Source organism: Rattus rattus, chromosome 2 (assembly GCF_011064425.1).
Source record: "Rattus rattus isolate New Zealand chromosome 2, Rrattus_CSIRO_v1, whole genome shotgun sequence".
Lineage (NCBI taxonomy): Eukaryota > Metazoa > Chordata > Mammalia > Rodentia > Muridae > Rattus > Rattus rattus.
Window position 1 is genome coordinate 75242622 of NC_046155.1, and position 13060 is coordinate 75255681.

At 41.3% G+C, this 13060-nt stretch overlaps 1 protein-coding gene and 1 pseudogene across 2 annotated transcripts in view; one reads left to right on the forward strand and one right to left on the reverse strand.

The window, feature by feature from the left end:
- The window catches only part of Sgf29 (SAGA complex associated factor 29), a 32655-nt gene that overhangs the window by 11645 nt on the left and 7950 nt on the right, over positions 1-13060 (reverse strand). The window lies entirely within an intron of this gene.
- Positions 3594-4487, forward strand: LOC116891517 (annotated as a pseudogene).

The window sequence follows — 13060 nt, forward strand, 5'->3', positions numbered from 1 at the left end:
ACACACACACACACACACACACGCTCATGGCAAGGTAAATATGGTGGTATTATGAGGAAAATAAAATGTTATTTAACAAAACATAATTAGAAAAATAAAAACAACAATAAAAGATAAAAAGAGAAAGTTATGACTAGGCGAAGATACATTTAAAATAAAGGCTGACTGGAATAGGGAACTGGGGGAGAGGGCTGCTGGAATCTTGCATACCACCCTGCTTCTTAGTAGGATTGCTCTGGAGCCAGGCATGGGGTAGATACCCACAATTCATTCCAGGATTGTTTTGCTGCTGCTATGCTTTTCCTGCCATTATTACATAGCCGAGTGATTCCTGGGCAACAGCCTACTCTATTGGGCAAAATTCCTCCAGATCAGCATGAAGATGAACTTTCATAAATTAATGCTGTTTAGATGAATTAATGACTTTATAGAATTCCTGATTTGATTAAAATAATTTTGGGAAGAAAGTTTAAGGAGATGGTCTTAGTTGTTTTGCCAGAAAGATATAATAAAGAATCAAGAATAGTGGGTTGGGGATTTAGCCCAGGGGTAGAGCGCTTGCCTAGCAAGCACAAGGCCCTGGGTTCGATCCCCAGCTCAGAAAAAAAGAAAAAAAAAAAAAAATAGAATGTGCCTCCCCCTCCTCATAGAATAGTAAGTAAAGGCTGAATAATAAGGAATACAATGAGCTTTCACAGTCACACTAAGAAAAACAGGTTGGGGACAAATTTGTGACCAAGGACAAACAGTCATTCTAGGTCAGGTTCAAGGATGAAGCCACAGATGTGCACTATGATAAAGCAAGGCCATGAACCTATTGTTTTGAACTTATAATGAGCTTATAGAATGAAACACTGCTTTCAAACATACTATCGACATCCTTCTGTAACTCCCATTCTGTATAACATTTTACCTATGAGGTAGTTTTATAAAGAACTTTTGTCTAAGGTATAAATTGCCAGAGAGAAGAGATAAAGTGTGGGTAAAAGTATATATTTACGCGTTTGTCTCTATATACGTACAATATATACATGTGTGGGTATATGTGCATGTATATAAATATGCATGAACACTTGTGGAATTGTTGAGACAGGTAGATGTGTCTGGTAAAAATGTGTGCGTGTGTGCGCATGACCTTTTCTCTTTTACTTTTTTACTGGCTCACAAAGAGTTAACAAACTCCAAGCTTCTCACCTGGCCAAAGAGGGGCCCTAGAGTCAGATTCGCCCCAGTTGATAGCAGCAGGAGTTTATTGTCAGGAATCAACAGCTTTTGGCCACTAAACCACAGAGTTAAGGACAGAAGAATTGACAAAAGTGAGCAGCTTTTGCCATGAAATAGCAAAGGGTTAAGGACTGAAGAATTGCCAAAGACAAAGCGGCTTTGGTCCCGCAGCTGACTCCATACCTCTTCAATGCCTTCCTCAGGAAAATGGATGCTGACAACCTTACTTCAAAAAAGGAAACAGAACAAACACTGAGGTGTGGCTCAGTGGTAGAGTGCTTGCCTCGTGTACACAGGTCCTGCATTCAATATCTAGCACTGTGACAAGGGAAAAAGGGGAGAAAAAGGCTCTAATGTGACACCACACTGACAAACAGAAAGATGCACAACTGAGATCCTAAGGAGGCAAGGGGCAAATGCCTTCATGTACATTCTTTGCACAAAATCGTCCACTGCAACATAACCAGAAGCATCCTACTGCTCCAGTCAGCTTCTCAGCATTCTCTGAGAAGAGCTCAGAGGCAGACGACTACGTGGGATAAAGACAAAAGACAAGGTTCCGCGTGGAAAGGGATCTGGCACCCTTCTTCTGCACGTGCGATATATACAGAAGATCATCTTTCTAGGCATTGGTGTTTTTACAAAGAAACTGGGAGAGTTGTGGAACAAACCACTGTGATGACAAGCAGCCTTTTGAAAAACAGGATGCTGAGCTCAAAGAATAAGATGCATATTGCTGCCTAATGAGCTTAGGTAAAAGCAGGGGAGATGGTCTGGAGCAGGTTGGAGAGATGGCTCAGTGGGTGTGGCGACTTGAATATGCATGGCCCAGGGAGTGGCACTATTAGGAGATGTGGCCTTGTTGGAGATCGTGCTACTGTAGGGTGGGCTTTGAGACCTTCCTCTTAGCTGCTTATAGTAAACCCGTAAGCCAGTCTTTTTTTTGGTCTGCCTTTGGATCAAGAGGTAGAACTTTCAGCTCCTTCAGCCCCACACCTGCCTGGATGCTGCCATGCTCCTGTCTCAATGATAATGGACTGAACCTCTGAACCTGTGAGCCAGCCCCGATTAAACATTGTCCTTTTTAAGTGTTTCTTTGGGGCTGGAGAAAATGGCTCGGCGGTTAAGAGCACTGGCTGCTCTTCCAGAGGTCCTGAGTTCAATTCCCAGCAACCACGTGGTGGCTCACAGCCATTTGTAATGAGATCTGATGCCCTCTTCTGGTGTGTCTGAAGACAGCGACAGTGTACTCATAGACATAAAATAAATATTAAAAAAAAAAAAGTGTTTCTTTGGTCATGGTGTCTCTTCACAACAATGGAAACCCTAACTAAGACAGAGGTTGGTACCGGGGACTGGGATATTGCTGTGATAGGTAGGTCTGACCATGCTTTTATTTGGAAGAATATGGATTTGGAGACTTTGGATTTGGAATTCAGTGAAATGCTTTAAGTGGGGCTTAAAGGGCTATCATAGTAGGAATATGGAAGACTTTGTTGCTGAAGGTGGTTTGAACTGTGGAAGCCTGGCTCTAGAAGTTTCAGAGAAGAATTTTAGTATGTGGCTGAGAGACCATTCTTGTGATATTTTGATGAAGAATGTGGCTGCTTTTTGCCATTGTCAAGAGAGTCTACCTGAGGCTAAGGTGAAGAGATTTAGATTAATTGCTTTGACAAAAGTCTCAAACAAGCCTGGCATAAATTCCGTTGTGTGGTTAAATTTCACCTTTTTAAAAAAAAAATTTATTTTTATTTTATGTATGTTGATTTATTTTTATTTTTGTATGTTGAGTACTGTTGCTGTCTTCTTCAGACACACCAAAAGAGGGCATCAGATCCTATTACAGATGGTTATGAGCTACCATGTGGTTGCTAGGAATTGAATTCAGGACCTCTGGAAGAGCAGTCAGTGCTCTTAACCACTGAACCATCTCTCTAGCCCCAAATTTCACTCTTATGAAGAATCTTTTGATGAAAAGGAACAAGCTTTGAAAGGAAAAGTAAAAATGTATGGTTCAAAGAATAAAGGGGCATCAAGAAGTAGAATGTTGCTGAATCCTATGTCCAAGAAGAAAAAGAGTAGAGTGGCTTTGGAAGATCCCACCCAGCTAAGCTTATTGCTTATGCATTTGCTGCTGAACAAGGAAGAGTTATATCTAGGCATTATTACATGGCTATTGCTTTCATTTGGACTTTTAATCTGGAGTGAACGACAATCCGGAAATGAAATACACAAGCTTCTGATCCAGACCTCGAGGAATAGTGGCCATGAAAAGCTTAGGTCCAGGCATGGTGGCACAAGGATTTAACCTTATGGAAGCATTTTCTCAATTGTGTTTTCAAGTTGATTAAAAAAAAAATTCCAGCACTTCAGTCTGCTAGTTGGGGCCAAAGTCTAGGTCTTTCCAAAGATTAGCTAGCAATTTTGTTCGGAGCTGGCTTTTGAGGCTTCTGCCCACCACCATGGACAAGCCATCACAGAAAGTCAACCCAGTTGTGTATCCAGAAACTCAGATGATGGATCTCAGAGGAAAGGTGAAGAGGACTCACCCGATGATTCAGAAATCCTACAACCAGAAACACTAGTAAAGGTCATGAAAAAGCTAACCCTGAACCCCAGTGCCAAGCGGCCAAAATGTCGTCATCACAGCCTTCGTCACCGGGTTCAGAACCAGCCTGTGGAGAACAGAAGTGAAAGAATCATGAGGGAAGTTCAAAGCGCCTTTCCCAAGAGAAGGGTCTGCACATTGTTGTCGTCAGTGCTGAAAGAACCTGTAGCAAGGATGAGAAGATTTGTTCGGATTGAGCAGAGACAAAGAAGGCTTGAAGGAAATGAGAACAGAGATGAGCCGTTCAGATGTCTCTGCACTTTCTGCCATTATCAGAGATGGGATCCTCTGAGAATGCTAAAATCGGGCAGAACCAGAAGAATTAGGGCAGTTCGAATTGTACGCCGTCCTTGCCGTTAACGGTGCCACGCAGCAGATGTGAAAGCTGTTTTTTGTTAAGATTAAACTTTTCTTGGTGCTAGGGACATCTCTTCTACTTGTTAACCTTTAAATTATATAGGATGTGTGACATTTGGATTCATGCGAATGACAAATTTACCCAAGAATTGAGCATGAGTCAAAGCCTGGTAGTTTGATTTAGAAGGTAATTGCAATAGATCTTTCAGATTTTCTAGTTTGCAGAGAAATTTGTAATAAAGGCAAATTTGTTATCTTTAATAAATACACAGAACAGATTAGAACGAGCCATTGGAGATGGGGGATTTGTTTTTACAGGTCATGTGTGGGTATGTGCACACTCGTGATGTTCAGAGTTCAGTGTGTGCTACCAACCCTATTTATTTCTGCTTGAGACAAGGTCTCCATGAGGCCTAGCTGGTCTCTTAACTCCTGGTCCTGCCTCTCGTTTCCGAGTTTTGACACTATAGGCTTGTCAGCAAGATCTGGAAAAGGCTTGATTTTTGTGTTTGTTCATGCTGTGTAATAAACAATTGATTGATATATTCCTAAAAAAAAAAATAAAAAATAAAAAAAATTCTAAAACCCCTTGTCAATCTGACACACAAGTGGCATCAGTATTCAGCTTTAATCTTTATTTTCTTGCCCACTCACAAAGATTTCATATTAATGTCAGCATCTCAATATAAAATACATCGCAAACTAAAACTACAATCTTTTGTTTTTCTAAGACAGGCTTCTCTGTGTAGCCCTGATTGTCCTGGAAATCATGCTATAGATCAGGCTGGTCTCAAACTCAGAGATCTGCCTGCTTCTGCCTCCTGGGTGCTAGGATTAAAGGCCTATACCACCACCCAGCTCCCACAGTCTTTTTAAAAAATTATAATTTTTTTTTGGGGGGGGGCGAGACAGAGTCATGTGTCCCTACACCCTGATGTATCCTGGTCTTTAAAAATTCAAACACTTTAAAAGGTCAGTCTTCTTAAAAGTTCAAAATTTTCTCTAAAATATCCAATGTCTTAATACTCCAAAGTCTCTTAACTTCAGACCACCCTCCCCAACCTTCCCCTCCTCTCTTTAAAAAACATTTTATTTCAAGAGAATTATCTGGGACTCACAATGACCCAGGCAGCTTGGCCTGTCCTAAAGAAACGCAGGACAAATGACTAAAATGCCTATTAGCATGTCAAAGTGTATCCTTGGCCTCTAGGTTCACTGAGTGCCTTTGGCTCCTCAGCACTTTTCATCCTGCCCCAGCCACTTCTCATCCTGCCCCCTACAGCTCTCCAGCTCAGAGGCTCCCCCTTCTCTTTCCCAAGCATCTATTTTCTCTATAACCCTGATAATTTGGTCACAGGCTCTCTTGGTCCTCTTAGCCCTCTCTCCTCTCATGACCCAGTTCAATCTGGACCCTTCCAGATGCCTCTCTGGCTGTCCTCTTCCTCAGATCTTCAATGAAACCCTTCTCTCCAATCATACCTTGGAACAGCTGTGTCCTCATTTTCCCTTACAGCTGTTTCTCCAGTCCTGCCAAACAGATCATGGAGCTTGTCCTACAAAGTCAGGCCAGCCTCCTGTCTTAGGCAATTATCCCATGATCCTGGCACCTCCAAATATGCTGGTGTCTCTGTGGTAACTGGGCTGTACCTCTGCCCCGCCACATGGTGCGGAGCCTCGGCTGCTCTCCATGATCCTTCAAACCCTAAAGCTCTCATGCCACCAAAGCCGGTAACATGAGGGAGATTTTTACACATGATCAAATTTGGCTGCCAGTTTGAGATGCAGCCTTGGCTCTCTCTGGATCAGTTTCTGATGCCAGTCTCTTATTAGTCACTGCTCATCTGTCAACTCTTAGCTAACCAGCACTGATTGTCCCAGTAAAGCAAAAGTTTTACTTTAGTGGTGCTAGTAGTCTTATTAATCACAGCTGAATCTTCAGCTCCAGCTGATGAGACACCATAGATTCTTAACTCAAATGTATTGCACACATTGTCCTGAACATCTTTGAGGCGCTCTCAAACTTTACAAGCATCATCCGCATTTCTCCAGCACCCTTCCAAGCTCCACAGAACAGCCCATTAAGCTCTAAGTACCCAATGGCTTCTCCTGTTCCAAGTTCCAAAGTCTTCCCACAATCCTCCCCAAGAGAACATGGTTAGGGTCTGTTACAGCAATATTCTACTTCTAATACCAATCTATCTTAGTTAGAGTTTCTATTGCTATGATAAAAATACACTCATCAAAAGCAACTTAGGGGGCCGGAGAGATGGCTCAGTGGTTAAGAGCACTGATTGCTCTTCTAGAGGTTCTGAATTTAATTCCCAGCATCCACATGGTGGCTCACAACCATCTGCAATTGATGCCTTCTGGTGTGTCTGAAGACAGCACAGTGTACCCATATATATATATATAATAATTTTTTTTTAAAGCAACTTAGGTAAGAAAAGTATATTTCAGCTTACAGGCCATAATGAAGGAAAGTCAGGCAGGAACTTAAGGCAGGAACATGGAATCAGGAACTGAAGCAGAGACCATGGAGGAATTGATTGTTGGACTGATTCCCATGGCTTGCTAAGCTGCTTCCTTATATATTCTAAGACTATCTGTCTGAGCCTGGCAGTCCTACAAGAGGGTGGGCCCTCCTATATCAATCACTCATTAAGAAAATACCCCACAGGTTTACCTACAACAGGCCAAAATTACAGAGGTATTTTCTCAATTAAGTTTCACTCTCAGATGACTGTAGCATGTGTCAAGTCAACAAAAACAAAAAACCAAAACAACAACCACCAAAAAACCCCATGTACTCAAATGGCATCTCCATCACTTCATGGCAGTCAGGTTCTGGGTCAGGTTTTGCTCTCCCTAACTCATGCCCTAGGGGCTGCCTTACCGGCACCCCTGCCACAAGGGCCATCGAGATGGCATGGCAGCACCAGGGTAAAACATCTAGACCAAAAATTGATGTTGGGGCTGGGAAGATGGCTCAGCAGTTAAGAGCACTGGCTGTTCTTGCAGGGAACCCTAAGTCAATCCTCAGCACCCACATGGCAATCCCATGACCTCTCTCTGACCTCCTTGAGCACCATGCACACATATGATGAACATACCTGCAGACAAGACAGCCATGCACATAACATAAATAAAAGTAAAATAAAATTAATCTTCATATCCACAGCTGATTTTCAACAAAGAATGCAATGCTAACTCAACGAGGAGAAAATAAGTGATGCTAGGGACTGTAAAATTAACTTTTATTCTCCTGATGTAACTGCTGACTCCAAGGCTTACTGCCTCCAACTGCTAGCCCATGCCTCGTCATGGAGGCTTCCAGCCTTCGTATTATCTAATCTAGGCCTACACTGTTCTGAGACTTACTGCTGAATAAGTTCAACCTTTCTAGTTCTTTCCAAACTCTGGCTGGCTGCTTGAACTCAGCTGTTCTGGCTCAAACTCCTCTCCAAGCTGACTGATTCAAACTGGCTTCTCTCAAGTTTCTTACTGAATTGCTTTGCTTGACCTCAAACTAACTCTAGTAATCTTTTCTAATCTTCTGGCTCTACCTCTATAAAACTCTCCCAGGAATAATGCCTACCCCCCCCCCGGCCCCCTGCCATGCTCTACTGTCTTAAGTAGCTTCCCTTTTCATTTTCTTCTCATGAGAGTTGGGTATATCCTATCTTTTTTTTTTTTTTTTAATTCTTTTTTTCGGAGCTGGGGACCGAACCCAGGGCCTAGCAAGCGCTCTACCACTGAGCTAAATCCCCAACCCCGGGTATATCCTATCTTTGATTCATTCTCTGATCCATCACTTTTTCTGCTGCTCAATTAAGACATCACTTTCAAACATGGGTGCTTCCTTCTACAAACTAACTTTACCTTCATTGTTTGGGATTAAAAGTGTGTACTAAAGGCAAGTCTGTTTTCCACCTAATGTGCTAAGGGCTGAGCCACACAAACGGAAACAGATTTTTTGAGTAAAAACAGGATCTTGGGGTTCACAGTATGATCTCTTTTTTTTTTTTCCCCCCCCTTCAGAGCTGAGGATCGAACCCAGGGCCTTGCGCTTGCTAGGCAAGCGCTCTACCACTGAGCTAAATCCCCAACCCCTTGCTTTTTTTCTCTCTTTTTTTTAATTTTTATTTATTTATTTTATTTTATTTTATTTTTTACAGTATGATCAAATATCTGGCAACAAGGGACTGAAAATTAAATACAGAAGAATGGATTTAGATGGCTATCTGAATAAAACTGACAAAAAAAAGATAGAAAAATAAAATTTCTGAAATATATACAGCTTTCCATCACTGTGGAAAAACTACTCAATATAATTAACTTAAAAGGCAGAAAAGTTTATTTTGCTCCAACTTCAGAATTTCAGTCCTTGACTGTGTTGCTCTGTGCTTGTGATACACAATACATCATGGTGGGGGACATATGACACAGGAGGTCTGCTCACTCCATGTCATTCAGGAAACAGATAAGGTAGACCGAACTGAGGTCCAAATACTCTTTTCTTTTTTCTTTAAAGATGTATTTATTTATTTATTATATTTATATGAATAAAACTGTAACTGTCTTCAGACACACCAGAAGAGGGCATCAGATACCATTACAGATGGTTGTGAGCCACCATGTGGTTGCTGGGAATTGAACTCAGGACCTCTGGAAGAGCAGTCAGTGCTCTTAACTGCTGAGCATCTCTCCAGCCCCCCAAATACTCTTTTCAACTGTGCCTTGGTTCTTTCTTCCTGAATGAGCTAATTTACTTCACTAGCCCTGTTCTATACAGTCTGGAGATGACTTCTGTCAACCATACTTTCAGGTTTAAATGAGTGAGCTTATGAAGTATGTAGCAAGAAAAAATAAAAGAATAAATAGCAGGTAGAAGCAGCAGACAGCAAAACGTCATCAAATGTATTCATTCTCAAAACACCAAGAAGACACATTTCCAGACAAGGGAACTTAAAGGACAATAAGACAAACATGCTTGAGTCTGAAATGGAGGGTCCCCAATTCTAGAGCCAGCCTCTCAGTAAACTTGAACAGCTCATGACAACTGACCGATATAACGCACATTATAGGCCCTACTTCCTAATGGCTCCACCTCCTCCCGAAACACTGAAAACCAGATATGGGCTTTTATGGAAACATTCAAGAGCCAAACTAAGTATGGAACACAAACTTGCAATCTCAGTACATAAAGGATCAAGCAAGATGACTGCGAGTTCAGGGCTCTAATAAAACCTTGTCATTAAGTAAATAAAAATCAATCAATCTAGCTAGCTTGGAATACCTTCAATCTCAGCACTAGGGAGGTCAGCCAAGTTACTTTGTAGAAGCACCCATGTTTAAAAGTAATGTCTAGGGTTGGGGATTTAGCTCAGTGGTAGAGCGCTTGCCTAGGAAGCGCAAGGCCCTGGGTTCGGTCCCCAGCTCCGGAAAAAAAAAAAAGTAATGTCTAACTGCGTGGCAGTGAGACCCTCCTCAAACAACAAAACAGAAAAGAAAAAAAAAATCTAATCTATGGTTATATAAATGGCCAACAAACAAGAACATTCTCTTCTTTAAAAAAAAAAAAAAAGTCATCCAAAAAAAAGCAAATTAAGAAAAAGAATCACAAGGAGAGCCCAGTGCAGCAGTATATCTGTCTATGATCCCAGCTACTTAGGAGGCTAAGGCGGGAAGATCTGGAATTTGAGGATAGCCTCAATTCACAGAGAGATCCTGTCTCAAAAAAAACAAAAACAAAAACAAAAATGGCTGGGGTATTTAGCTTACTAAGTTCTGCTTCTCCAAATAAACCTCTGCTTAAACTCTTTTGATTGAATGTTCCAGGCCCCACTCAAAGCAAAGCAAGCAGCTTTCCGAGTCATTTGGTACATGGGCCACAGTAACAGGTCCACAGGAGGAAAGTGCTGTCTCGGGGTGCAGTGACAACATTTTTTAAGAATTCTGAAATTTTGGTTTCTTTAAAAACAGAGAAATGTTATATAAGAATGTGTTTTCATTTTAGTCCCAGGTGTGGGGATATGGGGCTGCCTTGGACTATCCATAACAGCTGATTGTGATTTGCCTCATGCTCTAGCAGAGGCATGGTTTTGCCATCTGCAAGTAGCTTCTTCAATTGTGTGACATTCAGAATTCTGGGAAGTTTTCAGAGGGTATATGAATGCTAGAGCCCTGACAGGTGGGGGAAGCGGGAAGTGGTGGTTGTTGGTCTGTTAGGGAAGTTGGCTGTGGTTTGTTAGTAGCCATGATTAAAAAAGAAAAAAAAAGAAAAAAAAATAGATTCAGGGATTTTCCTAACTCCTCTCACCCCTCTCATTCCTATTTATCTCCCATCTAGTGTTATGGGGTAAAACCCAGGGAGTTAATGGGTGGAAAAAAAGAACTTACAAAGTAGCAAACACCAGTTATTAATGGCGCCCAACATGGGGCTCAAAAGTTAAGGATTAAAAATGGGAAATTTAATTTCAAATGCCATAGAGGAAATGGCAAGGGGTGAAGGAATGGATTTTTTTTTTTTTTTTTCAAGAGGCCAGCAAAAAATTTATTGTGGCTGCTACTACCACTGGGATATCCCTCACTTTGCTCCCAAAGGGGATTTTTCCGGGTTTTTTGTTTTGTTTTATTTTGTTTTTGTTTTTGTTTTTGTTTTTCTTCTTCTTCTTCTTCTTCTTCTTCTTCTTCTTCTTCTTCTTCTTCTTCTTCTTCTTCTTCTTCTTCTTCTTCTTGTATATTTTGTTTCAAAAAAGTTTGGAAAATGGCTGAGCAGGTAGAAAAATTTTAGGTGGAAATGGAGAGCCCTGAGAAACAAACAAAAAATGGCTGAAATGGGGGAGGGAAAAGGGGGTCACTCTATTCTCTCTTTTCTGAAAGAGCTGCAGTGTTGGCTGTACAACTGGAGAGGTTGTGGGTAGAGATGGAAGCTCCTCCTGACTGAGCAAGACAGCCGTTGTTTCCCACAGAAAGAAAGAAAGAAAAAATTGCCAGAGGGCCTTTGGCTCAGAGAAAAGCTGAAAGGGCAAGAGGACAGTCTGATGAAACAGCTCATTTCAAAAGAAATAATTAATTTTAAACCAATCATTAAGTCAAAACTAGAGGAGGGCAGCCTGAAGTTCCGAGGTCACCATCAGCTTTCCCAGCAGTAGTACAACCCATGCCTGCCAATGGTGTGGAACACGATTATGACGAGAGAGGATGGCATCTGTAGAAATGATAGCTACTGTATTTTAAAGAGGTCATGGTTTCATAGAGATGCTCTTTCCTTATGTGAAACAAATTCTAAATAACTGGGCTACTCAAAATGGAATTATTCCCCAAGACTGGAGGGACTGTAACAGCTCTACCTGAGGCCAGTCCAATGGGTTAACACAGTGGAGGGAAGAAGCCACAGATATCAAACAGCAAAATAGAGTGGGAGGGAGGAATACAGCAAGACCAGTTGCTAGGTGAAGGGTGGTACTCTGATATACAAGAACAGATTCAATGTGATAACGCTACTATAGAACAATATCACTTTGTGGCTTTAAGAGCTTAAAACAAAGTCGAGGAGCCCAGGTTTACATAGATTATACAAGACTTAGAAAAGGCTTTACTGATTTTTCCTCCCAAAGATTAGTCTTGGCTATAAACAAAGTCACATCAGAACCCGAAGCAAAGCAGTTAGTTGATAGAGTCTGAAGTCCAAATACCAAGTGTGAAAAGTGTCTGAAAATCTGAATACTGAATATAAAAAGCTTATTAGACCATTAAAGGCGTAAGCACTGCCTATGGATAAGGTTATAACCAATACTCGTTCTAACGTGTACCACGGTAATAGGTCAAGCTATAGCTAAAGGCAGAGGTCTCCAATATCAAAATTGCTTCAATTGCTGGAAATACAGTCACTTATAAAGAGACCTAAGTGACTGTCACCAAACCAAAAGCCTCAGATCTTAAAATGCCTAGTGCATTAACTGAGAGAAATACAGTACTTTGCATTGGAAAAGCAAACAAACCATTTCTAGGGGCAACAGTTTTCCTAAATCTCAAAGAGAAAGGCTTTCTGGGGTGTCTATTCAACGTGGCAAAGGCTGCCATTGGGTTCAGGAATACTGAGCCAAAAGAGATACTCAAGGTAATTTCTTAATGTTGGGAAATGGCCTTGGAGGCTTGGCTCAGGGCCCTGAAGCAAAAAGCACCAGTCATTTCAGCCAAGGAGTAACATGCAGACTGAAAACCTTCACTTAGCACTGGAGACTTCATGCACACTACTGCCGGCAGCAGGGGCTCTAGACTTGGCCACAGACTGGACTCTATAAAGATGTGTTTGTGTTAGCATCAGAATGGAAGCCAGTAAAGTTTTGCATTGGGGACACAAATTTACTTCTATCGCTACAGGAAATGAAAAGCTGTAGATACCATCAAAATTGATAAAACATCAGAGAGCAGCAGAGGTCTCCTGAAAACCTTGGTCACTGACCTGAATATTTAATTGAAAATTGTCTCTGTTTCATTTCCCACAATTAATGGCTTAAAACAGAAGGGAGGAAATGTGAAAATTCTGAATTTTTTTTAAATACAGAAATAATATAAAAATGTGTTTTCATTTTAATCCCAGGCACGGGATATGGGTACTTTTTCGAACTGACTGTAGCAGCCCACTATGATTTACCTTGTACTTTTTCAGAAGCATGGTTTTGCCAGCAATTGTGGGTACATAAATTCAAGGCCAAGGGGGAAAAGGGGTCAGGTTGCTGTTGGTCCTTTATTGAGGTTGTCTGCAGTTTGTTAGTAGCCGTGGTCAAAAGTAGTCAAAAAAGAAAGAAAAGGAAAGAAATTAGATTCAGAATTTTCCTGGGGTTGGGGAAGATAAAGGATAGGAAA